General features: G+C 40.1%; 1 pseudogene; it reads right to left on the bottom strand.

The window, feature by feature from the left end:
• Nucleotides 1-897: 897 nt before the first annotated feature.
• LOC132500629 (tigger transposable element-derived protein 1-like) lies at nt 898-24,579 on the bottom strand (annotated as a pseudogene).

Here is a 24,579-nt window from a genome sequence, read left to right on the forward strand (position 1 = left end):
TTTTGTTTGCTTTTCATTTTTTAGATAAACCTTTTTTTTTGGCCATGCCATGTGGCTTGCAGGATCTTAGTTCCCCGACCAGGGATTGAACCCGGGCCACAGCAGTTAAAGCACCGAGTCCTAACCACTGGACTGCCAGGGAATTCCAAATAAACTTTATTTATTTATTTAATTTTATTTATGTGTTTATTTTTGGCTGCATTGGGTCTTCGTTGCTGCACAGGGGCTTGCTCTAGTTGCGGCAAGCAGGGGGCTACTCTCTTCATTGCGGTGCGCAGGCTTCTCATTGCAGTGGCTTCTCATTGCAGAGCACGGGCTCCAGGTACATGGGCTTCAGTAGTTGTGGCACTTGGGCTTCGGTAGTTGTGGCTCGCAGGCTCTAGAGCACAGGCTCAGTAGTTGTGGTGCACGGGCTTAGTTGCTCCACAGCATATGAGATCTTCCCAGACCAGGGCTTGAACCTGTGTCCCCTACATTGGCATGCAGATTCTTAACCACTGCACCACCAGGGAAGTCCCTCCTATGTTTTCTTTTACAAGTTTTATGATTTCGGGTCTTACAAAAAATGAACTTAAAATGGATTAAAGACTTAAGTGTAAGTGGTGTAAGATAAGTGTTGAATTTCATTTTTCTGCATGTGGTTGTCCAGTTTTCCCAGCACTATTTATTGAGGAAAGTCCTTTCCCTGTTGAGTATTATTTGCTCCCTTGTCTAATATATTAGATCATATATGCAGAGGTTTATTTCTAAGCTCTTAATTCTATTCTGTTGGTCTATATGTCTGTTTTTATGCTAGTACCATACTCTTTTGACTACTATAACTTTGTAGTATAGTTTGAATCAGGAAGTGTGATGCCTCCAGCTTTGTGGAATCTAAAAATTCTAATGCACAATTTCTCTGTAGCATGCAATGCTGTTTGATAGCATTTTACCCACAGTAGAACTTCTTTCAAAATTGGAATCAAACCCTACCACTGCTTTATCAACTAAGCTTATGTAATATTCTAAATCCTTTGTTGTCATTTCAACAATCCTCACAGCATCTTCAACAGGAGTAGATTCCATCTCAAGAAACCACTTTATTGCTCACCCATAGGAAGCAACTCTTCATTCGTTAAAGTTTTATCATGAGATTGTAGCAATTCAGTCACATTATCAGGCCCCACTTCCCTTCCTTCCTCCTTTCCTCCCTCCCTTCTTTCCTTCCTTCCTTCTCTCTCTCTTTCATCACACATTGTGAGATCTTAGTTCCCTGACCAGGGATCAAACCCGGGCCCTCAGCAGTGAAAGCTCAGAGTCCTAACCACTGGAACGCCAGGGGATTCCCGCAGGCTCCACTTCTAATTCTAGTTGTCTTGCTATTTCTACTACATCTGCAGGTACTTCCTCCACTGAAGTCTTGAACCCCTCAAAGTCATACATGCAGGTTGGAACCAACTTCTTCTACATTCTTATTAATGTTGATGTTTTGACCTCTTCCCATGAATCACAAATGTTAACGGCATCTAGAGTGGTAAATCCTTTCCAGAAGGTTTCAGTTTACTTTTCCCAGATCCATCAGAGGAATCACTATCTATGGTAGCCATAGCTTTACAAACTCGGTCTCTTAAATAATAAGACTTGAAATTCTAAATTACTCATAGATCTATGGGCTGCAGAATGGATATTGTATTAGCAGGCATGAAAACAACATTAATCTGTTTATTCATCTCCATCAGAGTTCTTGGGTGACCAGGTGCATTATCAATGAGAAGTAATATTTTGAAAGAGCTCTTTTTTTCTGAGCAGTAGGTCTCAATAGTGGGTTTAAAATATTCAGTAGACCATGTTGTAAAGAGACGTGCTATCATCCAGGCTTTGTTGTTCCATTTATAGAGCACAGGCAGAGTAGATTGAGCATAATTCTTAAGGACCCTAGGATCTTTGGAATGGTAAATGAGTGTTGGCTTCAACTTAAAGTCACCCGCTACAATAGCCCCTAACAAAAGAGTCAGATTGTCCTTTGAAGATTCGAAGCCAGGCCTTGACTTCTCTCTATGTATGAAAACCCAAGATGGCATTTTCTTCCAATAGAAGGCTGTTTCATCTACACTGAAAATCTGTTGTCTAGTGTAGCCAGCTTCATTAATAATCTTCACTGGATCTTCTGGATAACTTGCTGCAGCTTCTACATCAGCCCTTGCTTTCTCACCTTGCACTTTCTTCATGAACCTCTGCTAGCTTCAAACTTTTCTTCTGAAGCTTATTCACCTCTCTGAGCCTTATAGAGTTGAAGTGAGTTAGGGCCTCACTCTGGATTAGGCTTTGGCTTAAGGGAATATTGTGGCTGGTTTTATCTTGTATCCAGAACACTAAAACTTTCTCCATATCAGCAATAAGGCTGTTTCACTTTCTTATCATTTGTGTGTTCACTGGAGTAGAACTTTTCATTTACTTCAAGAACTTTTCCTTTGCATTCATAACTGGGCTCACTGTTTGGTACAAGAGGCCTAGCTTTTGGCCTGTCTCAACTTTTGACATGCCTTCCTCACTAAGCCTAATCATTTCTAGTTGTTGATTTAAAGTAAGAGACCTGTGACTCTTCCTTTCAATCAACACTTAGAGACTATGTTGGGTAATTAATTGGCCTAATTTCAATACTGTATCTCAGAGAATAAGGAAGCCTCAGGAGAGGGAGAGAGAGAGGATTGGCCAGTGGGTGGAGCAGTCAGAAAACACACATTTATCTGTTAAGTTTGTGGTCTTATATGGGTGTGGTTTGTGGCACCCCAAAGCAATTACAGTAGTAATATCAAAGATCACTGATCACCATAACAAATATAATCATAATGAGAAAGCTTGAAATATTTCAGGAATTACCAAAATGTGACACAGAGACACAAAGTGAGTGAATGTTATTGGAAAAGTGGTGCCAATAGACTTCCTCAACACAATGTTGCCATAAATGTTCAGTTTGTTAAAAAAAAAAACAAAACTGTAAAGCACAATAAAACAAAACGCAATAAAACAAGGTATGCCTGTATAGATATTTCATGCTGTACATTTCCCTCTAAGTTCTGCTTTATTTGTATGCCATGAAGTTTGATATGTTGTTTTTCTTTTTCATTTATTTCAAAACCCTTTCTAATTTCCCACTTGATTAGGTTAGGACTGTGTTATTTCCAAATTTTTTAGTTTCTAAATATTTGGAGATTTTCTCAATATCTTTTTTTATGGATTTCTAATTTAATTCTATTGTGTTTAGAGAACACACTTTGTATATTTTGCAATTGTTAAATTTATTGACTTGTTCTACAAGACAGCATGTGATCTACTTCTGTAAATATTCCAGTGCATTTGAAAAGACGTTTTCAGCTGTTGTTAGGTCATGTGTTCTATAAATATCAATTGGGTCAAGTTGATTGATAGTCTTGTTCAAGTCTTCTATATTAATAATACATTAGTCAGGGTTCTCTAGAGACAGAACTGATAAGATACACATAAAAGGAGATTTATTAAAAGAATTGGCTCCCACAGTTATGTAGTGCAAAAAGTCCCCACAGTCTGCAGCTGTGAGTTGGAGAAACAGAAAGGCTGGTGGTATAATTCAGTCATGTCCAAAAGCCTGTAAACCACGAGGCTGCTGTTTTAAGTCTTAGAGTCTGAAGGCCTGAGAACCAGGAGCTCCAATGTCTGAGGGAAAGAGAAGATGGATATCCCAGCTCAAGAAGAGAGAGGGAATTCACCCTTTGTTCTGTTTGGGCCCTGAAGGAATTAGATGATGCCCGTCTCCATTGGTGAAATCTTTACTTAGTCTACTGGTTCAAATGCTAATCTTTTCTGAAAACACCCTCATAGACATATCCAGAAATAATGTTTTACCAGCTATCTGGGCATCCCTTATCCCAGTCAAGTTGGCACATAAGATTAACCGCCCCACCTACTGATTTTCTGTCTGCTTGTTCTATCGATTATTGAGAGAGGGGGCATTGAAATCTTCAACTATAATTTTATTGGGTTGGCCAAAAGGTTCGTTCATCTTTTTCTGAAAGATGGCTCTAGTAGAGCTTAGTCGTTTTTAACTTCATTCAAAGATTTTTTTTTTTTTTTTTTTTTTTTTTTTTTTTTGCGGTACGCGGGCCTCTCACTGTTGTGGCCTCTCCCGTTGTGGAGCACAGGCTCCAGACGCGCAGACTCAGCGCCATGGCTCACGAGCCCAGCCGCTCCGCGGCATGTGGGATCTTCCCGCACCGGGGCATGAACCCGTGTCCCCTGCATCAGCAGGCGGACTCTCAACCACTGCGCCACCAGGGAAGCCCCATTCAAAAGAATTTTGTTAGATTGTATTGTGACAGCTGTCATATCACTGTGCATTAAAAAAAAAAAAAGCTGGTGAATTTTTTTGTAGCCATTTTAATATTGAAGATTGAAGAGAAAAAGCAACATTTTCAGCATATTATGCTTTATTATTTCAAGAAATGTAAAAACGCAACTAAAACCCAAAAAATGTTTTGTGCAGTGTATGGAGAAGGTGCTGTGACTGATCGAACGTGTCAAAATTGGTTTGCAAAGTTTCGTGCTGGAGATTTCTCACTGGACAATGCTCCACAGTCGGAGTAGACCAGTTGAGGTTGATAGCTATCAAGTTGAGACATTACTTGAGAGTAGTCAACATTATACCATGTGGGAGATAGCTGACTACTCAAAATATCCAAATCAAGTGTTGAAAATCATTTGCACCAGCTTGGTTATGTTAATCACTTTGATGTTTCTGTTCCACATAAGTTAAGTGAAAAAAACCTTCTTGACTGTATTTCTGCATGTGATTCTCTACTGAAACATGATGAAGATGTTCCATTTTTTAAACAAATTGTGACAGGCAATGAAAAGTGGATACTGTACAATAATGTGGAATGGAAGAGATCATGGGGCAAGTGAAATGACCCACCACCAACCACACCAAAGGCTTGTCTTCATCCAAAGAAGGTGATGTTGTGTATATGGTGGGATTGGAAGGGAGTCCTCTGTTATGAGCTCCTTCTGGAAAACCAAACGATTAATTCCAACAAGTACTGCTCCCAATTAGACCAACTGAAAGCAGCACTCAACGAAAAACTTCCAGAATTAGTCAACAGAAAACACATGATTTTCCATCAGGATAATGCAAGACTGCATGTTTCTTTGATGACCAGGCAAAAGCTGTTACAGCTTGGCTGGGAAGTTCTGATTCATCCGTGGTATTCACTAGACATTGCACCTTCGGATTTTGCATTTATTTCGGTCTTAACAAAATTCTCTTAATGGAAAAAAATTCCCTGGAAGACTGTAAAAGGCACTTGGAACAGTTCTTTGCTCAGAAAGATAAAAAGTTTTGTGAAGATAGAATTATGAAGTTGCCCGAAAAAATGGCAGAAGGTAGTGGAACAAAAGGGTGAAGACGTTGTTCAATAAAGTTCTTGGTGAAAATGAAAAATGTGTGTTTTTTAAAATTTATTTTTTTAATTATTTATTTATTTACTTTTGGCTGCGTTGGGTCTTCATTGCGGTGTGTGGGCTTCTCATTGCTGTAGCTTCTCTTGTTGCATAGCTCGGGCTCTAGGCACGCGGGCTTCAGTAGTTGTGGTGCACGGGCTTAGTTGCTCTGTGGCATGTGTGATCTTCCCAGACCAGGGCTCGAACCCTTGTCCCCTGCATTGGCAGGCGGATTCTTAACCACTGCACCACCAGGGAAGCCCCATGTGTTTTATTTTTTACTACAAAACCGAAGGCACTTTTTGGCCAACCCAATAGATTCATCTAAATTCTCCCTGTAGTTCTATTAGTTATTGCTTCATGTATTTTGGAGCTCTCTTATTAGGTTCATAAATATTTAGAATTTCTGTCTTGTTCATCAGTTGATATTTTATCATTATAAAATGACCTTATCTATCCCTGGTAAAGTATTTGCTCTAAAATATACTTGTCTAATATTAATATGTTCATTCTAGCTCTTTTGATGTGTTATTATGATATACATGTGTATATATCTCATTCTTTTACATATAACCTATCCAAGTCTTTTTATTTAAAGTGAGTTCTTTTAGGCAGCATGAATTGGATTTTGTTTTTTAAATTCAATCTGACAATACCTGCATTTTTCTTGGGATGTTTAGACCATTTACATATAATGTGATTGTTTATGTGGTTGAGTTTAAATTTACCAATTTAAATGACTACATTTGCTTTCCATTTGTCTCATCTGTTCTCCTTTTCCTATTTTCTTCATTCTTTGTATTAATTGAATATTTTTATAATTCTATCTTATCCCCTTTATTGGTTTGTTGACAATAACTCTTTGTTGTGTTACTTCTGTGGTTGCTCTTGGTTTTGCATTATGTAACTTTAATAATTCACAACCTGCTTTAAACTAATATTATACCACATCAAGTATAGTATAAGAACCTGGCAACTATATACTTCCATTTCCCCCTTCCTGGCCTTTGTGCTATTATTTCACACATTTTTTTTCTTTTTTTTTTGCGGTACGCAGGCCTCTCACTGTTGTGGCCTCTCCCGTTGCGGAGCACAGGCTCCAGACGAGCAGGCTCAGCGGCCATGGCTCACGGGCCCAGCGGCTCCGTGGCATGTGGGATCTTCCCAGACCGGGGCACGAACCCATGTCCCCTGCATCGGCAGGCGGACTCTCAACCACTGCGCCACCAGGGAAGCCCTATTTCACACATTTTACTTCTATGTTGTAAACCCTAGAATACACTGTTAAGTTGTTTTTCTTTAAATAGTAAATTAAAAATTCAGTAGTAAGAAGAGTCTCTATATTTACCCATATCAATTGCCCATTGCTCTTCATTCCTTTGTGTAGATTCAGATTCTATCTGATATCACTTTCATTCTACCTTAAAAACTTCCTTTAATGTTTCTTAAGTGCAGGCTGTCTGGTAATGAATTATTTCAGCTTTTGTAGGTCTAAAATGTCTACTTTATCTTCATTTTTGAAATATTCTTTTTTAGGTATAGAATTCTCAGGTGATAGTTTTTTTTTTGTCTTTTTTTATTGGAGTATAATTGCTTTACATTGTTGTGTTTCTGCTGTACAGCAAAGTGACTCAGCTGTATGTATACATATATGTCTTTTTAAAACATTGAGAGGCAGGTACAGAGATTTTCTATATACCCCCTTCCCCCTCACATGTGCAGTCTCACTCATTATCAGCATCGCTCACCAGAATGATACTTTTTTTTTCCCCCCGTGGATGAACCTACATTAATTCATCATAATCACCCAAAGTTCATAGTTTTCCTTAGAATTCACTTTTGATGTTGTACATTCTATGGCTTAGAACAACATACAGGCATACCTCGAAGATACTGTGGGTTCAGTTCCAGATCATGGCAATCAAGTGAATATCTCAATAAAGTGAGTCACATGAATATGTTTTGTTTCCCAGTTCATGTAAAAGTTGTATTTAGGGACTTCCCTGGTGGTCCAGTGGTTAGGATCCACAGTTCCACTGCCAAGGGTTCAATCCCTGGTTGGGGAACTAAGATCCTGCAAGCCACGCAGTGTGGCCAAAAAAAAAAAAGTTATATTTACACTGTACTGTAGTCTGTTAAGCATTATGTCTAAAGAAAACGATGTACATACCTTAATTTAAAAATACTTTATTTCTAAAAGATGCTAACCATCATCCAGGCCTTCAGTGGGTCATAATCTTTTTGCAATAGTAATATCAAAGATCACTGATCACAATTAATGGACAAAGGATTAATCTCCAAAATACATAAACAGCTTATGCAGCTCAATATTAAAAAAACAAACAACCCAATCCAAAAATGGTCAGAAGACCTAAATGGACATTTCTCCAAAGAAGGTATACAGATGGCCAAGGAGCACATGAAAAGCTGCTCAACATCACTAGTTATTAGAGAAATGCAAATCAAAACTACAATGAGGTATCACCTCACACCAGTTAGAATGGGCATCATCAGAAAATCTATAAACAACAAATGCTGGAGAGGGTGTGGAGAAAAGGGAACCCTCTTGCACTGTTGGTGGGAATGTAAATTGATACAGCCACTATAGAGAGCTGTTCCTTAAAAAACTATAAATAGAATTACCATATGACCCAGTAATCCCAGTACTGGACATATACCCAGAGAAAAACATAATTCAAAAAGACGCATGCACCCCAATGTTCATTGCAGCACTATTTACAGTAGCCAGGTCATGGAAGCAACCTAAATGCCCATCAACAAACAAATGGCTAAAGAAGATGTGGTACATATATACATTGGAATATTACTCAGCCACAAAAAGGAACGAAATTGGGTCATCTGTAGAGACGTGGATGGACTTAGAGACTGTCATACAGAGTGAGGTAAGTCAGAAAGAGAAAAACAAATATCGTATATTAATGCATGTATGTGGAATCTAGAAAAATGGTACACATGAACCGGTTTGCAGGGCAGAAATAGAGGCACAGATGTAGAGAACAAACATATGGACAGCAAGGGGGGAACGTGGGGGAGTGGGGGGATGAACTGGGAGATTGGGATTGACATGTATACACTAATATGTATAAAATAGATAACTAATAAGAACCTGCTGTATAAAAAAAGATCATTGATCACAGATCATCATAACAGATAATAACGAAAAAGTTTGAAATATTGTGAGAATTACCAGAATGTGACAAAGAAAAATGAAGTGAGCAAATGCTGTTGGAAAAATGGAGTTGATAGACTTGCCAGGCACAGGGTTGCCACAGACCTTCAAATTGTAATGTGTCATCTGTGAAGTGCTATAAAGTGAAGTGCGATAAAACGAGGTATGCCTGTCATGGTATGTATGATACCATGGTATGTATGATATCGTACAGAGCACTGTCACTGCCCTAAACGTCCTGTGTGCTCCGCCTATTCATCATCCCCTGCAACCACTGATCTTTTTGATAGTTTTGCCTTTTCCGGAATATCATATAGTTGGAATCATCCAGTATGTAGCTTTTCCAAATTGGCTTCTGTTACTTAGTAATAGGCATTTAAGATTCTTTCATGTCTTTTCGTGGCTGCTAGTTCAGTTATTCTTAGCACTGGATAATATTCCGTTATCTAAATGTACCATAGTTTACTTATCCATTCACCCCTGAAGGACATGTTGTTTGCTTCTAAGTTTTGGCAATAATGAATAAAGCTTCTTTAAACATCCTTGTGCAAGTTTTTGTGTGGGCATTAGTTTTCAGCTCTTTTAGGTAAATACCAAGGAGCACAACTGCTGGATCATGTGGTAGGAATATGTTTAGTTTTATAAGAAACCACCAAACTGTTTTCCACAGTGGCTGTGCTATTTTACATTCACATTAGCAATGTATGAGAGTTTCTATTGCTTCACATTCTCACCAGCATTTGGTGGTGTCAGTATTCTAGATTTTGGTCATTCTAATAGGTGTGTAGTGGTACCTCACTGTTGTTTTAATTTGCATTTCCCTGATAACATATGATGTGGAGCATCTTTTCATATGCTTATTTGCCATCTGTATATCTTCTTTGGTGAGGTGACTGTTAAGATCTTTGACCCATTTTTAAAATTAGGTTGTTTTCTTAACATGGAATTTTAAGAGTTCTTTGTATACTTTGTACAACAGTCGTTTATTAGCTGTATCTTTTGAAAATGTTTTCTGCCAATCCGTAGCTTGTCTTCTAATTCTCTTGAAGTAATAGTTTTTTCCCTTTGGGATTTTAAATATTTTGACCCATATTCTCCTGGCTTTGCATTGTTTCCAATGTGTGATCTTCTGTCTTTTCTCTGTTTCTCTATATGTAATGCATCTTTTTCATCTGACTGCTTTCAAGGTTTTTCTATTTATAACAAATTAGTTGCAACTTAATTATGACATACACTGGTATAGTTCTCTTCATGTTTCTTGTGCTTGGATTTTGTTAAGGTCTGGGGTTTGCAGATTTACAGTTTTCATCAAATTTGAAAAGTTGTCAGTCATTATTTCTTTACATGTTTTTTCTGACCCTCTCCCCTCTTTGCTAGACTCCAGTTACACATATATTGGGCTTCCTGATATTGTCCTCCAGATCAATAATACTCTATTTTTCTGTTTCACTTTGATAGTTTCGGTTGCTATAGCTTCAAGCTCATAAGCCTTATCTTTTGCAATGTCTAATCTGCTGTTAACCCCATTTGGTTGCTTGTCTGATTTTTCATTTCAGTCATTATAGTTTACATTTCTAGATGTTTGATTGGGGTCTTTAAAATTCTTTTCCCTGGGCTTCCCTGGTGGCGCAGTGGTTGAGAGTCCGCCTGTCGATGCAAGGGACACGGGTTTGTGCCCCGGTCCGGGAGGATCCCACATGCCGCGGAGTGGTTGGGCCTGTGAGCCATGGCCGCTGGGCCTGCGCATCCAGAGCCTGTGCTCCGCAACGGGAGAGGCCACAACAGTGAGAGGCCCGCATACCGCAAAAAAAAAAAAAAAATTATTTTCCCTGTCTCTACTAAATATGCTTCATCTTTCCTCTAGCTCTTGAAGTAGTGGAGTATATTCTATTAACTGTTTTAATGCTCTTCTCTACTAATTCTATATCTATGTCATTTGGGGCGTATTTCCATTGATTTCTTTTTCTCCTTATCATGGGTTATATTTTCCTGCTTCTTTGCAAGCCTAGAATTTTTTTATTGGGTTCCAAACATTGACTTATACCTTGTTGAATGGCTAGATATTTTTGTATTCCTACAAATATTTTTTAAATGCAGTTAAATTTCTTGGAAGAAATTTAATCCTTTTTTTTTTTTTTTTGCGGTATGCGGGCCTCTCACTGTTGTGGCCTCTCCCGTTGCGGAGCACAGGCTCCGGATGCGCAGGCCCAGCGGCCATGGCTCACGGGCCCAGCCGCTCCGCGGCATATGGGATCCTCCCAGACCGGGGCACGAACCCGTATCCCCTGCATCGGCAGGCGGACTCTCAACCACTGCGCCACCAGGGAGGCCCATTTAATCCTTTTAAGTATATTTTTAAACAGTGTTAGGTAAGACCAGAGCAATATTTAGTCTAAGGCTAATTCTGTCCCACTATTGAGACAGATCTGTTTTGAGTATCAGCACAGTATCCTATAAATTATGATATTCTCTGTTCTGGCTGGTAGGAATAGAAACTATATTTCAGCCCTGTTTGAATTCCAAGTGTTGTTCCTTATAATGCTTTCAGATCTTTTCCTGGCCTGGGTAGTTTATTTACTTACATGTACTGATTGATACTCAGCTGAAGACTCAAGGAATATCCTCTGCAGATCTATGAAGCCTGCTCTCTGCAACGCATTCATCTCTGGTACTCCATCCTCTGAATTCTAGCCACCTTGTCCTCTCTGGACTCCCAGAGTCATCTCTTCCTTCCAGGGAGTTTGATGGGTCCAACCTGGGTTCCTTTTCCATGATCTGTAGCTGGGAAAGTGTCTCCAGGCATAAAGCCGTAAAAATTGTAGGAAACATTTGTTTCCACCTCTCAGGGAATATAGTCCTTTGTTGCTGATGTACAATAACTTGAAACCCATTGTTTCATATATATTGTCCTGTTTTTCAGTTATTTCCGGTAAAAGAGTAAGTCTAGTTCCTGTCATTCCATCTTGGTTAGAAATAGAAGTTTCTTTTTTTTTAATTTATTTTAATTTTTTTATTGAAGTATAGTTGATTTACAATGTTGTGTTCATTTCTGCTGTATAGCAAAGTGACTCTTATCCACATATATACATTCTTTTTTATATTCTTTTCCCTTATGGTTTATCCCAGGAGATTAATTATAGTTATCTGCGCTGTATAGTAGGACCTTGCTGTTTATCCATTCTAAATGTAATAGTTTGTGTCTACTAACCCCAAACTCCCAATCCATCCCTCCCCTCTCCCCTTGGCAACCACAAGTTTGTTCTCTATGTCTGTGAGTCTGTTTTGTAGATTGGTTCTTTTGTGCCATATTTTAGATTCCACATGTAAGTGATATCGTATGGTATTTGTCTTTCTCTTTCTGACTTATTTCACTTAGTGTGATAATTTCTAGTTGCATCCATGTTGCTGCAAATGGCATTATTTTCTTTTTTATGGCTGAGTAGAGAAATAGAAGTTTCTTGACTGTAGTGCTTTTGAGACTTTAATCCTAAAACATTAGTAAACTTTGTAAAGGAATAGCTAGAGGAACGAGGTCAATCATGGTTTAATTTCCAAAGAAAGGGAAGAAATACATGGATATGCACGAGGCGAGTCCAAATGTGAATGTTGGGATTATTTGTCTATTAGTGAGTTTTCGCTTTTTGATGGTGCAAGTTCCGTGGACCAAGATGAAATCATTTTTACTTGTGGCCTCACCACTAAATGGGGCTATGTGGGAGAAAAAAATACCTGAGGAGATGTTCTTTCAAATTTGGAGCAGTAGGGTATATGCAGCATCAGGCCTTACCCTCTTCAGAGGCACTTGTGTGGGATAATAATTATTATTCATGACAATAGCAACTATTACTTCTTGAGTACTTGCTATGTGCAGGAATTCTTATATGTTACACAATTTATGTAAATACACAACACTCTGGGTAGATACTTTGTCCTCACTTTCTAAATGAGGAAACTAAAGTTCAGATAAATAAAATGCCCAGTGTTTCTTAGTTATTGAAAGTTATAGTTAGGATTTAAACCCACATCAAAATTATCCCAAAGCCAAAAAACTTTTACATACTATGGTATGCTGAAGGAATTACTTCAGCCAGCTACTTTAGTTGTCTTTGGAGAAGATGCTAAGGGACCAAGAATTTGAGAGGTTTTTTGGTATCCAAATTCAGCAAAGCATCATGAGGAGGAAGGGATAGAATTTCCATCAACCAGTATTGGCCTGGCTTCAATCAATCCTGGAGAAGAGAAACTAGGGGACTTGATGGAGCCCTCATTCATCATGAATTCATTTGGAGGTCCAGGGCACTGTCTGAATTTTACCCTTAGAAATCTAAACTCAAGTTAAACAGAGACCGTCAGGTTTCCTCTAGAAGGCATCTCATGTTTTTCCAAAGCCTGGGGAGAGTCAGTCAAGATGTCATGTAGTTCTACTTTAGCAAGTTCTTTGAACATAGAATCAAGAAAATTGAATTCTTATTACCTTGGGTAAGTTCAAAGTTTCTGCTGGTTAAGGCTAGGATTCAATTTAATTTCATTCAATAAACATTTATAAATGCTCTATCTACACCGGGCACCGTCTTAGGCTGGGAAATTGCAAAGGAGTAAGACATAGACCACACACTAGAGGAAATCAAAGTCTATTTGGGGAGGTGAATGCATAAACAAATAATTTTGAGAGGGTGAATTAAGTACAACAGAACAAGTATACACAGAGGACTATGAGGGCTCAGAAGAGGGACCAGTGATCCTGGCCTTCGGTTGGGAATGTCAGACTAACACTCTTTACCCAGGAATGTAGCAGTCGTGCCTTTTTTTTTTTTTTTTGTGGTACGCGGGCCTCTCACTGCTGTGGCCTCTCCCGTTGCGGAGCACAGGCTCCGGATGCGCAGGCTCAGCGGCCATGGCTCACGGGCCCAGCCGCTCCACAGCATGTGGGATCCTCCCGGACCGGGGCACGAACCTGTGTCCCCTGCATCAGCAGGCGGACTCTCAACCACTGCGCCACCAGGGAAGTCCCATGCCACTTTTTTTTTTTTTATTGTTGTTGTTCTTGGTGATTCCATATGTGATTCCAGAGTCACAGTGCTGGGAATACACTGAGAAGAGAATGGAGAATTCCAAGTGGTGTTAAGAGTTTTCTCTGCCTTTGATGTGCTTTGTGATTTGAGTACGTCAGTGTGCCTTTTGGTTTTTATCAGGTGTCAATCTTGTGAATGCATTTTAAGTCACCTATTGGATATTAACAGAAGTCAGGAATTTTTTCTAGGAGGATTATGGGACCAGAATTCTGTTAGTGCAGAGTGAGATTTTCCTGCAATATGCATTGAAATAGTGCTTCATTCTGATTATATTCTACAGTCCTAGACAGTAACCGAGCTATGTTGAAATGTAAAAAAATATTATTAATACCACCTCTTATAGCAAGCTGTACTTAATCCTTCTATTAAATTGATTTGTGTTTCTTTTAAGTAAGATGTAAACTTGTTATCTTACAGTTCTGGATGTCAGAAATCTGAAATCAATTTCATTGGGCTAAAGTTAAGGTGTTGGCAGGGCTGATTCCTTCTTGGAGGTTCTGAGAGCAAAATGTTTCCTTGCTTTTTGCAATTTCTGTGACCAGTTTCCTTGGCTTGTGAGTCCCTTCCTGCCATTTGAAAGCACATCACTCGAATTTTGCTTCTGCCCTCATATCATCTCCTCTGACTCTGATCTTCCTGCCTTCTTCTTACAAGGACCGTTGTGGTTGTATGAAGCTGATTCCGATACTCCAGGATAATCTTTCCACTTCAAGATCTTTAATCACATTGGCAAGTCCCTTTTGCCAAGTAAGGTAACATTCACAGGTTCTGAGGATTAGGACATATTCAGGGGCCCATTATTCAGCCTACCATCACTACTGTTTATGTTCTTCAGGATTGACTTTTAATATTCTTCAAAAATTTATATAGTTCAGATTATGCTCTATGTCTACATTGGTATTATGCTTTTTTCATTTAACCTTATATTATTTGTCCATCTTAATATATATATATATATATATATATATATATATATATATATATTTGAAATAATGGTTGTTGATAGCTGTATGATTCTTCCATGGGGAAATGTCATAATTTATTTAGCCATCACATTATAATTTTTGTTAGGAATCTTGACTGTAAATAATAGAAAGCTAACTCCAGGTGGTTAAGCAAAGAGAGGAAAGTTATTGCCCTGGCAATCTGAAGGATGAAGAGTTGAACAACCAGGCTGTGTGGGATTCAGCAGGGCTCCAGGAGCCTCTGAAACCAGGGATTCCAATAGTGCCAGGACATGCTCCATCTTCCTGTCCTTTTGATGCTCTCATTGAAGCCTGATGTTTTTTCCCCATGTCATAATTTCATCCACTAGAGGGCGCTGAATGACCAAAAGCTCTCTGTCTAACCTGGCCAATGAAAGTCCCCTAACAAAAAGCAAAACCCTAGTCTCATTATAACCTGAATTTAATCTCAGGGAATTCAGTTGCAGGTCCTGGTGATATGGGTTCTTTCTACGAACAGTGGTTCACAGACCAATAGTATCAGCATCACTTGGGTGCTTGTTAGAAATGCAGAACTCAGGCCCCACCCAGGACGTAATGAATTATGATCTGCCTTGTAACAATATTCCAGGTGGTTTGCATGCCCATGGATGTTTGAGAAGCACTATTCTAGTAACAGTTTTATTTCTACCCTTCTGTTATGTTGACAAAGCCTGTGTTGACTGACCAGCAATCAAGATTTGTAGCTGTAAGGGGAATGGGTGAGGATGGGCCAGAAAGAGTGAAAATAAGTAGCTGCACAGGCATTGAGAATCACACTCATACCAACTGATCATTACCTCCGCATGACACTTTCTGGCACCATGGGGAGCTAAACAAGAATAGCCAAGATCTGCAGCTGTGTCATCCATACGTTGTCCAAAGCACCCCAGGAAAATATGGCCTTGTCAAGTAAATCTGGGATCTCTCTCATTTGGTCTCTGTCCCTGCCTGGCTTACCCCAGAGAATCAGCTAATTGGTCCTCCCATATGTTTGTTATTAAAGTAACACGATGGGTAGTCAAGGGCAAAGCTAGTGTGATGCAGTTTCGTATTATGGATTACCTGTGAGGCTTTTTCCCATTCTACACAAATCACCAATGGGGACTTTTATTGGGGCTGCTGTGATTCTTTTCCTAATAAGAAGCGTGTAGTTTACAAACTGTTGCTAGCCAGGAAATGTCCAACTTTGAGTAATGCCTAGAAGGAAAACTAAAGGAATTTGCAGAATGATTTTTTAATGATACCAAAGTATAATAAATAATTGGTAACATGTATATGGGTCAACACAGGGGCAATATGGACTTTGGTATCTGATATATCTGTGTTGTCACAGAGTAAAAAAAAGGAACTTTGGGGCAATATGAGGGATCCTTGTGCAGATGAAAATGGTCTGTATCTTTACTGTTTCAATGTCAATAACCTAGTTGTGATATTTTCCATAGTTTTGTGAGATGTTACCATGGGAAGAAACTGGGTAAAGAGTACCAAGAATATTATTTCTCACAATTGCATATCAATCTACAATGATCTCAAAAAGTTTAAAAGACTGCATTAAAGTAGTACTTATCTTGATTACTAGGTTTTTTCACATCCCCTTGAGTTTTTCTCCCATGGCAAGTGCCTCTCTTGCCTCTCCCAGTCCCAAGGCACACAGGCTGAATGCCACTTTCTAGTAAATAACCTTAGGCAAATAAATGATTGTCCCTTAAGCCTTAGTTTCCTCATCTGCAAAAAGGAACAACAGTAATTCTTACCTCCTAGGGTCTTTGTCAATATTAAACAAGATAATGCATATTAATTATTAGTCTAGGGCCCGGTACATAATAAATTCTATTTAAATGTTTGTTATACAGCCTATTGGAACATGGTAACCAGAGCATCCATGTAAAAAATGTGTACACATGGTAGCAGGGGATAGGGTTAGAAGGAATGTTCATTTTATTTAATGACTCAATATCCAGGTGATATGGTGCTAAAAATGTAACTCTCCCCCTCAGGGTCACTTTCATGGGCGTGTGACCTGTATGGATGGTCTCACAGGGTCCCGTGTTTGGTTTCATGTTCTATGGTCACCATTTTGAAATTCTTAATAATTTGTCAACAGGGAACCCCCTTTTTTGCAATGGCCCCAAAATGTATGTAGCCAGACCTGCCCCCCCTTAATCAAAGCCCATGTTCCCCTGGATAAGGTAAGACTGACTAACCACTGCCACCTCTCCAGCACAGAGGAGACTGAAACTTCTCCCCGATAGCCCAGCAGCCTGGGAAATAGGTTCAACTCAAGTAGAGGAAGTTCTACTCCCAGACCTCTTCTATCATGACCCCATCTCTCTGTGACCCTATCTCTCCTCATTCAAAGATACTTCCCCGTCTACCCCCCCCAACCCCAAATAGTGCCTGCCCTCAAGTGGAAACCTCCCTGGCTTTGTGCGTACAGGTGGGCTGGTCTGTAGAGGGTTTTCCTCCAATTTTGTGGGTTTGGGTACTTGTGCTTGATCATTTTTTTATTAGGCTGAAGGATTTTTGTGGACAAGGTCAGGGCTCTGCTTAGCCACAGTAAAAAAAAAAAAAAAAAAAATCTGTGGGTCTTGAAGAAACAGAGGCTCAAGAAGAAAAACACATAAAATCATTAAACGATCACTTCAGAGGAATTTCCAAGTTGTCAAAACCACTCTGAAGTCTGTCTTGCTAAGGAGAAGCGTTCTTGGGATTTTACAGACCCTGAGTTGGGAAGGAATTTCTCAGTGAGAAAGCTGAGGTTGTAGACAGTAAACTGATCCAGTGGAGCAATATTGCCCTTGGACCTGAAGGGTCTGAGTCCTGTTTGTCCAGGTGCAGCACTCGTGTGCAAATCTGTCCACTCAGCCGCTCTGCCACTAGGGTCTGCTAAGACAGCCAGGTGTGCCCTGGGCTGGTGGGCTTAGCCTGGGGGCGGCTGCACCTCGCAGGAAGGGGGAGGGGGCCTGTGCTTCCTCGTGGAGAAATGATGTGCCTGGAGTAACAAAGGAAAGAAATCAAAACAAAACGAACCCGCAGCATAGGAGTTCCAGCCAAGCTTAGAAGTGATGAAAGTGAAAAGAAAATTTTAGCTGGGGTTCAAACTGTGGCTAGTGTTATGACAGTTAATAAATCAGTGAATCTAGAAAATGTTACATCTCAACGATAAAATTAGGCAGCAATACTGTCATTCAGCTAGTGTTATTAAAAATAATAATTATGAAAACATGTATATTCCTTCTGCAGATATCTATTATTTCTTCATCTGTGAGGCTTGCCCTTTCCAGGAGGTTAAGGTATATTGGTAGAAAGGGTTCTGCCACTTGCTAGCCATGAGGCCTTGGGTGGATTATTTAAGATCTCTGAGCCTCTGTAAATTGAATTTCATAATAACTGTCTCTTTAGGTGGTGATTTTCAAATATTTTTGCAGCAGCCTGGAGTAAGAAATAGTCTTTTATCACAATGCAATATATTACATATGTACATAATCCATACCTGTATAACCAAAACAAAGCTTTCATACATTTATCTCCTTTTTTATTCTTTTTCCCTTGTATTTTATTTAAGAAATACTGGTTGTGACCCACTAAACTGATTTCATAACTTAATGTTTCAAAAATGCCATTGTTGGTTCATCTGCCCATGAAGAGATATAATATACATCAAGCGTCTAGCTCACAGAAGGTGGTCAGATAATGTGAGCTCCCTTCCTTCTTCCTCCTCCAGCAGCCAGACTTAACTAGCTATAGTCTGTACTCTACATTTCCATGACATCTGTATGTGTAATGCTTATGTCGTTTTTGTAATTCAGTAAACTCATCACTTATTACTCTGGGTTTCTCGATAGCAATGCCGATTTGACATTGGGCCGATGACAAGCCTACTTTGCCTACTCACCAAGGAATTTATAGGATCCTGGGTCATATTTAGTCTACAACAAATTAAGCAACCATCCAAGAAGTAAACATTTTTTTAAAGCATTGCTACCCATTGATTGATAGCATGAGAATATGGCTTTAGGTTTATATAAAACGTTATTCCTTTCCATGTGCTTTCACATAATACTGTTTCGTGGGTCCTTCACAGTAACTCTTAGATGCTAACACAGGAGCTATCACTCATTTCGGATGTGAGAAATCTGGGGTGCAAAGGATTACACTTGTGTTCTTGACCCTGGCTGTAGATTAGAATAACTCAGAGAACTTTAAAAATATGGCCAGGGCTTGTGGTCCAGAGATTCTGGAGGGAGCCTGTACATCAGTATTTCCCTTAACAGCCTCAAGTTAGTTTAATGTACAGTCAGCGTTGAGAGGCACTGGATAACACAGTAAGGAGATTGAGATGCCGATTCAATATATAAAACTAAATATCATAATATAGTGAGTACTTCTCACCCCTTCCCCAAACCTCTATTCCCTTCAAAGATTGTAACTTAGAGAAGGTCTGCTGCAAAACACTTCTGACAATTTGTTCAAATCGTTGCACGTATTCACCTGTTATAAAGCACAATTTCCTAGAAAATATTCTCAAGGCAGACATCTAGCTAATTCTGACTGGTGTGTTTTCAGAGTTAGCATGAACTGTGAGGTCTAACTGCTTGCCATCCTGTCCTCAGGGGTAAACCTCAGGAGGGTAGAGACTATCATGCTGTCTCAAGGCTGCTGACTGTGGCGGCTTATAGAAATCACTCCCTCTTCTTTGTCTCCATCATTTTGGGTTTACCTCTCTGCTATCACATCCCACAGGTTATATTGTTCTTGATTTTTTTCCCCCCAAGCCTGCTTCACCCACAGGCTGCGAGTCCTTCAAATCACACACCATATTTTAGATGCCTTTATGTTTCCCAAACCTAACTGGGCATGAACTGGGGCAGAGACTCGGCAAATTTTGTTGAATAATGACCCTGGGGCTCAGAGCAGATCTGTGGTTCTGTGGGAAGATGGGATAGAGGAGGGTGGCCCTATAGAGCAGGTGTCCCCTGCTCTATTCTACCTCTCAGCTCTTTTATAAAAAATCATGATGTCAGAGGACAGTAAGGTGAGACCTGGTGTCTCTTGATCACCACTAAGAAACCATAAAGTATAAAACCCTCTGCCATAAGGTTCCTCAAACTCCGTGATGGATCTCTGATTTCTGAGTACCCCCGGCACTGCCAGCTGCCTCCTGTTTCGGAAGCCGACTGCACTGTAGAAAAACCGAATCCCCTGAGAACCTAAAGCCTTTCAAGTACACACTCTACTGCCAGGCTGGAGCTGGGTCTCTACTCCAGAGTTTGGCGTACTGGCCATTGGCAATGATTCTGATTTAATACACCAGACTGGTGACGTAGCAATTGAGAAAACATGGTTCACTCAATCAACCAAGAAACTTGACTTACCTCTCCTGGAAGTTCAAATCCCACATCCTGGGGACGAGTCTGGTTGATCCTGGTCCTAGCAGGAAAGCAAAGGAGAGCATAATGTTACAAACGTGAAATGTGTGTGCTTATCTTTCTCCCTTTCCCCTTCTCAGCAACATTTTCTACATTTTATAGCCCCTCCCCCACCCCGTTTTTTTTAAAGCAACACTTTTATTTTTTAAACTTTTAAAACACTTATAATCAGATCCTTAAAGCACTGTATTGTACAAAAGTGTATGGAAGACACTAAAAAACTAATCATAATCTCACTCTATAGAGAAAGCATTGATAATATTCTGGTGTGTACATTTCTATGCCTTTCATGATGTTTGTGTGCACGTCTTTGTACAGTAAGTATATGTGTATGTAACAATATTGTGCTCACAGATTTTTTACCAAACTTTTCATTTAAAAATATACTATCGGGCTTCTCTGGTGGCACAGCTGTTAAGAATCCGCCTGCCAATGCAGGGGACATGGGTTCGAGCCCTGGTCCGGGAAGATCCCACATGCCGCGGAGCAACTAAGCCCACGTGCCACAACTACTGAGTCCGCATGCTGCAACTACTGAAGCCCAAGCGCCTAGAGCCTGTGCTCCACAAGAGAAGCCACTTCAATGAGAAGCCTGCACACCACAACGAAGAGTAGCCCCTGCTCGCCACAATTAGAGAAAGCCTGCGAGCAGCAATGAAGACCCAGCACAGCCAAAAATAAAATAAATATATAAAAAAATACATATATACTGTCAACACACCCCTGTTTTTTAAAAATTTCCCTTATCCTTAAATATTCCCTCAAGATTGTCTTTGCCTGTCCAGCAATACATTACCAGGAATCTTGCACAGTCTTTGGTGCAACATTCATGTCTTTCAGGGCCATTTATGCCCTTCTCAGATTACAGAAATCACACTATGTGCTGGGCACAGTAGGTGCTTAGTGAACACAGTAGGTGCTCAATGAAGTAAATGGAATTGAACAATTCTCTTGTCTCCACAGTGAGCTCAGGTGTTAAGTCAGGAATGCATTTGGCAGATGTTCTAAGGCCTCTTTCAGGAGATGAGGTCCCATCTTAGGGCACCTTTTCCACCAAACAACCTGTCACTCTGGAGTTTGGATAACATAGCTGGATATATTTGGTCCACTCTAAGTAATAGAGAACCCTAGGGTCTACTACACCAGGAATTTATTCTGCAACCTGAAGCTCTCTGTGTCTTCATTTATTTGTCTGCAGTAGTGATGATCCTAACAGCCACCACACGGGAAAATGATGTAACGAACACGAAAGTTCCCAGGAACCATTGTGAAATGAGTTTTTTTTTTTTTATAAACCCTCGCCTGAGTGGGAGTTGTGTCCTTTGTAGACCACGCATCAAATCACAGCTTTTTCAAGTTCCTTTTGTTGAGTAAGTACACCTGAATGGACATCCTGCAAGAGCTCTTCTTTTTCCAAATTAGCATTTATATTTCGCTTATAAATATTTTTATTTATATTCATGACAGATGCAATCAATGCACCTTTTGGTCTCTTGGCATCTAGTTTGTTTTATAACAGCATCTTCCAGCTGGACTTGATTTGCTTCTGGTGAGAATTCCCTCTAAACACTAGTAGATATAACAGACAAACTACTAGACCTCTAGACATATGACTAAACATAATTTTAGGTTATTCTGACAGGAAAGGAGATCCTGGAGGCTTCTGTGGTTTATTCATTTATTGGCCTGTGCATTGATTTGTTCAATAAATATTGAGGGTTTTTTGTTTGTTTGTTTGTTTGTTTTTTGGCCAGGCACTATGAAAAGTGCTGGGATAGAGACAAAAAAGTGCTAGGATAGAGGCAAAAAGGACTCTGCCCCCAGGAGCTCACATTCCTGTGGAGAAGGCAGACTTGTCAACAAACAAGTCTAATATGATAGGGCTGAGGTAATAATATAGCAACAATTTGTTGAGCTCCTCCAACATGCCAGAAACTGTTTGGGGGCTGAGAGCGTATTGTTCTTGCCATCAGGAACTTATACGCTAGTGTCAGGAGAAAAGTTATGATGTGGAGGTTATAGGCACAGAGGTAAAGGCAGCTAACTTTTCATGGGGAATTCCTGGAAGGCTTCCTAGAGCAGGTGATATTTGAGCTAAGCTTTCACGATTGAGGAGGGTCTTTCCAAATGAAGGCTATGGATGTAGAAGCTAGCGGGGAGGGTCTATGGGAGGGAGAAGGCTTACCGATCAGAGGAAACAGCGGCTGCCAATGCATGTGTGGTTGCGTCTGGGGGAAGTGGGAAGAGATGAAAAGATCAGATCGAAAGGGATTTAGGTACCTTAATAAGGAGTTTAGACTTCATTCTCTAGATGCAGAGACTCAACCTTCTAAGACTTGTGTTTTAAAATGACTTTTCAATAGCAGTGAGGAAAATGGATTTCTTGGGGGCAGGAGTGGGCAAGAATGTTGTCAGGAGGAAAGGTTAGGAGTCCGATCCAGTTATCTGAAAGCACATTGGTAAGTGCTTGAACTGAAAACAGTGGGATTGAGAATGGAGAAGAAGGGATGGATACAAGAGAAATCTCGGCTATAAAATCTGTAGACCTATAGAATATTTGCTGGAGAATTGGTTCAGAAGTATTAGAAGGGGTGGAATTCAAAGTAACTACTAGGTCTCTGCTTTCAGTGACTTAAGTTGTGGATACATGATGGTGCCATAAAGAGACCATAAGAAAGTACCCTGGATGTTCCTTTGCTAATGTTCAGGTTGTTTGAAGAAGCTATCACTGTCCAGGGTGTAGACAGACAGCTGGTTGACTTGTGCAAGTCCTTTTAGGCTAGGAAGATAGTTTTGACATATATTCAAGTATATATACCTGTATGTATACTGTATGTATATATATGACCTGACATAATACGGACCACACTTGTTTAAGTGACCATGCATGTGTTTATAGATATCACTTTGTTTGACTTTTTTAAAATGACGTGTTACCGCAGCAGTACTGTGTGAAGTGATGTGTATGGTTTCTGGAGCCAGACCACCTGGGCACAAACCCTGCATCCAACCCTCACTTGCAGGCTGACCTGGGACCAGAAATAGCACTGTTTCCTCCTCTAGTATCCCTGCCTCTATAAAATGCTTATAGCACTTAAACCTGCCTCATAGGGGCATTGTGAGGATTCAGTGAGTTAATTCCTGGTAAATCACTTAGAACCTGGCCTGCCTGATGCATAGTGAGCGCTCTATGACTGTTACCTCTTATTATCGTGCCCAAAACACCTCCATAAAGCAAGTCCTCTAAGGGTCCCTGATGCTGCTTGAATGGCAGCTGTACCTGTTGCTGACACACAGAGCCCGTGCTCTGTGTCATGGCTGTGCGTGTATTCCTTTCTTCAGTTGCACAACAGAGTTATGAGGTCCTGGGTACAGTATCATGATCCAGTGTTACAGATAAAAAGGTATTGGCATATTCCAATGATCTGTACTGTTCTAGGGTGTGATGGCTTAGGAGTGAATATGATTTGAACCTAATACACTTTTAGAGGGTGTCAAATTCAGAAGCAGGCAGATCCATTGCCTGACCCTAAACATGGTCCTAAAGTAAATCGCTTGAGGAAATTGGATCCCAAACATTACAGGTGGGGAATTTTGAAGTGTGTCCATATTTCATTGGAGATCAAAGAAGTCTAACTAAAAGAATTGTGGGCTGACTCACGTGATAACTTCTTTTTGAAAGGGCTATTTTACCTTGAAGATTATGAGTTTGGAAGAACTAAGGTGATTGGCAGTGGAAAGAATCAGAACGTGAAATTCCTTAAAAATTTATTGACTTAAATAACTTTGTCTGTGTTATACATAATTTTTTTAAAAAACCTTAAAAAAAAAAAGACACAGAGACTAGAGCTGTTAAGCAAGGTGCCCCAAATCCCACAGCTAGTGAGTAGAGGAACCAGGATCCAAACCCCCAGGACTGCCTGGCTTTAATGCCCATGGACATAATCCAGGCTGTTGCTAGGTCAACCGGTGACCAGAGCAGCAAGTTGTTTCTAGTAGGACACTGGCTGGAAGGGTCCATTACTCCAACAGCGAGCCACCTTGGTTCTCTAGGAGCCTGGTCCAGAGCCACATAGGAGGGTGCAGTGCGACCTAGCAGGTGTCCTTCCCTCAGTGTGCAGGTGAATGATTCCACTTCTTCCTTTATCTCTTCTCCCAGTCATCCTGTCCACCAGCATCGTCTCTTCTCCTCCTCCTTTTCTTTCAGGGATTTAGACCTGCTTGTAGAAATCTCGACACAAAAGATCCAATTTAGGAGGTTGCAAAACATTGTAAGAATATGATCTAGAAAAGATTTCAAATCGCAGTTGCCTCAACTGCTTTTAGTTGAACCATACAAACCGCTTAGAGGAGAATATACTTTGAATAGACGTCGCCTGTATGTTCAGCTTATCCATTTCCACACCATCATCTTCATGTCCTGCTGGAACTTGGTAAATATCAGCCTTCAT

Source organism: Mesoplodon densirostris, chromosome 13, assembly GCF_025265405.1.
Source record: "Mesoplodon densirostris isolate mMesDen1 chromosome 13, mMesDen1 primary haplotype, whole genome shotgun sequence".
Lineage (NCBI taxonomy): Eukaryota > Metazoa > Chordata > Mammalia > Artiodactyla > Ziphiidae > Mesoplodon > Mesoplodon densirostris.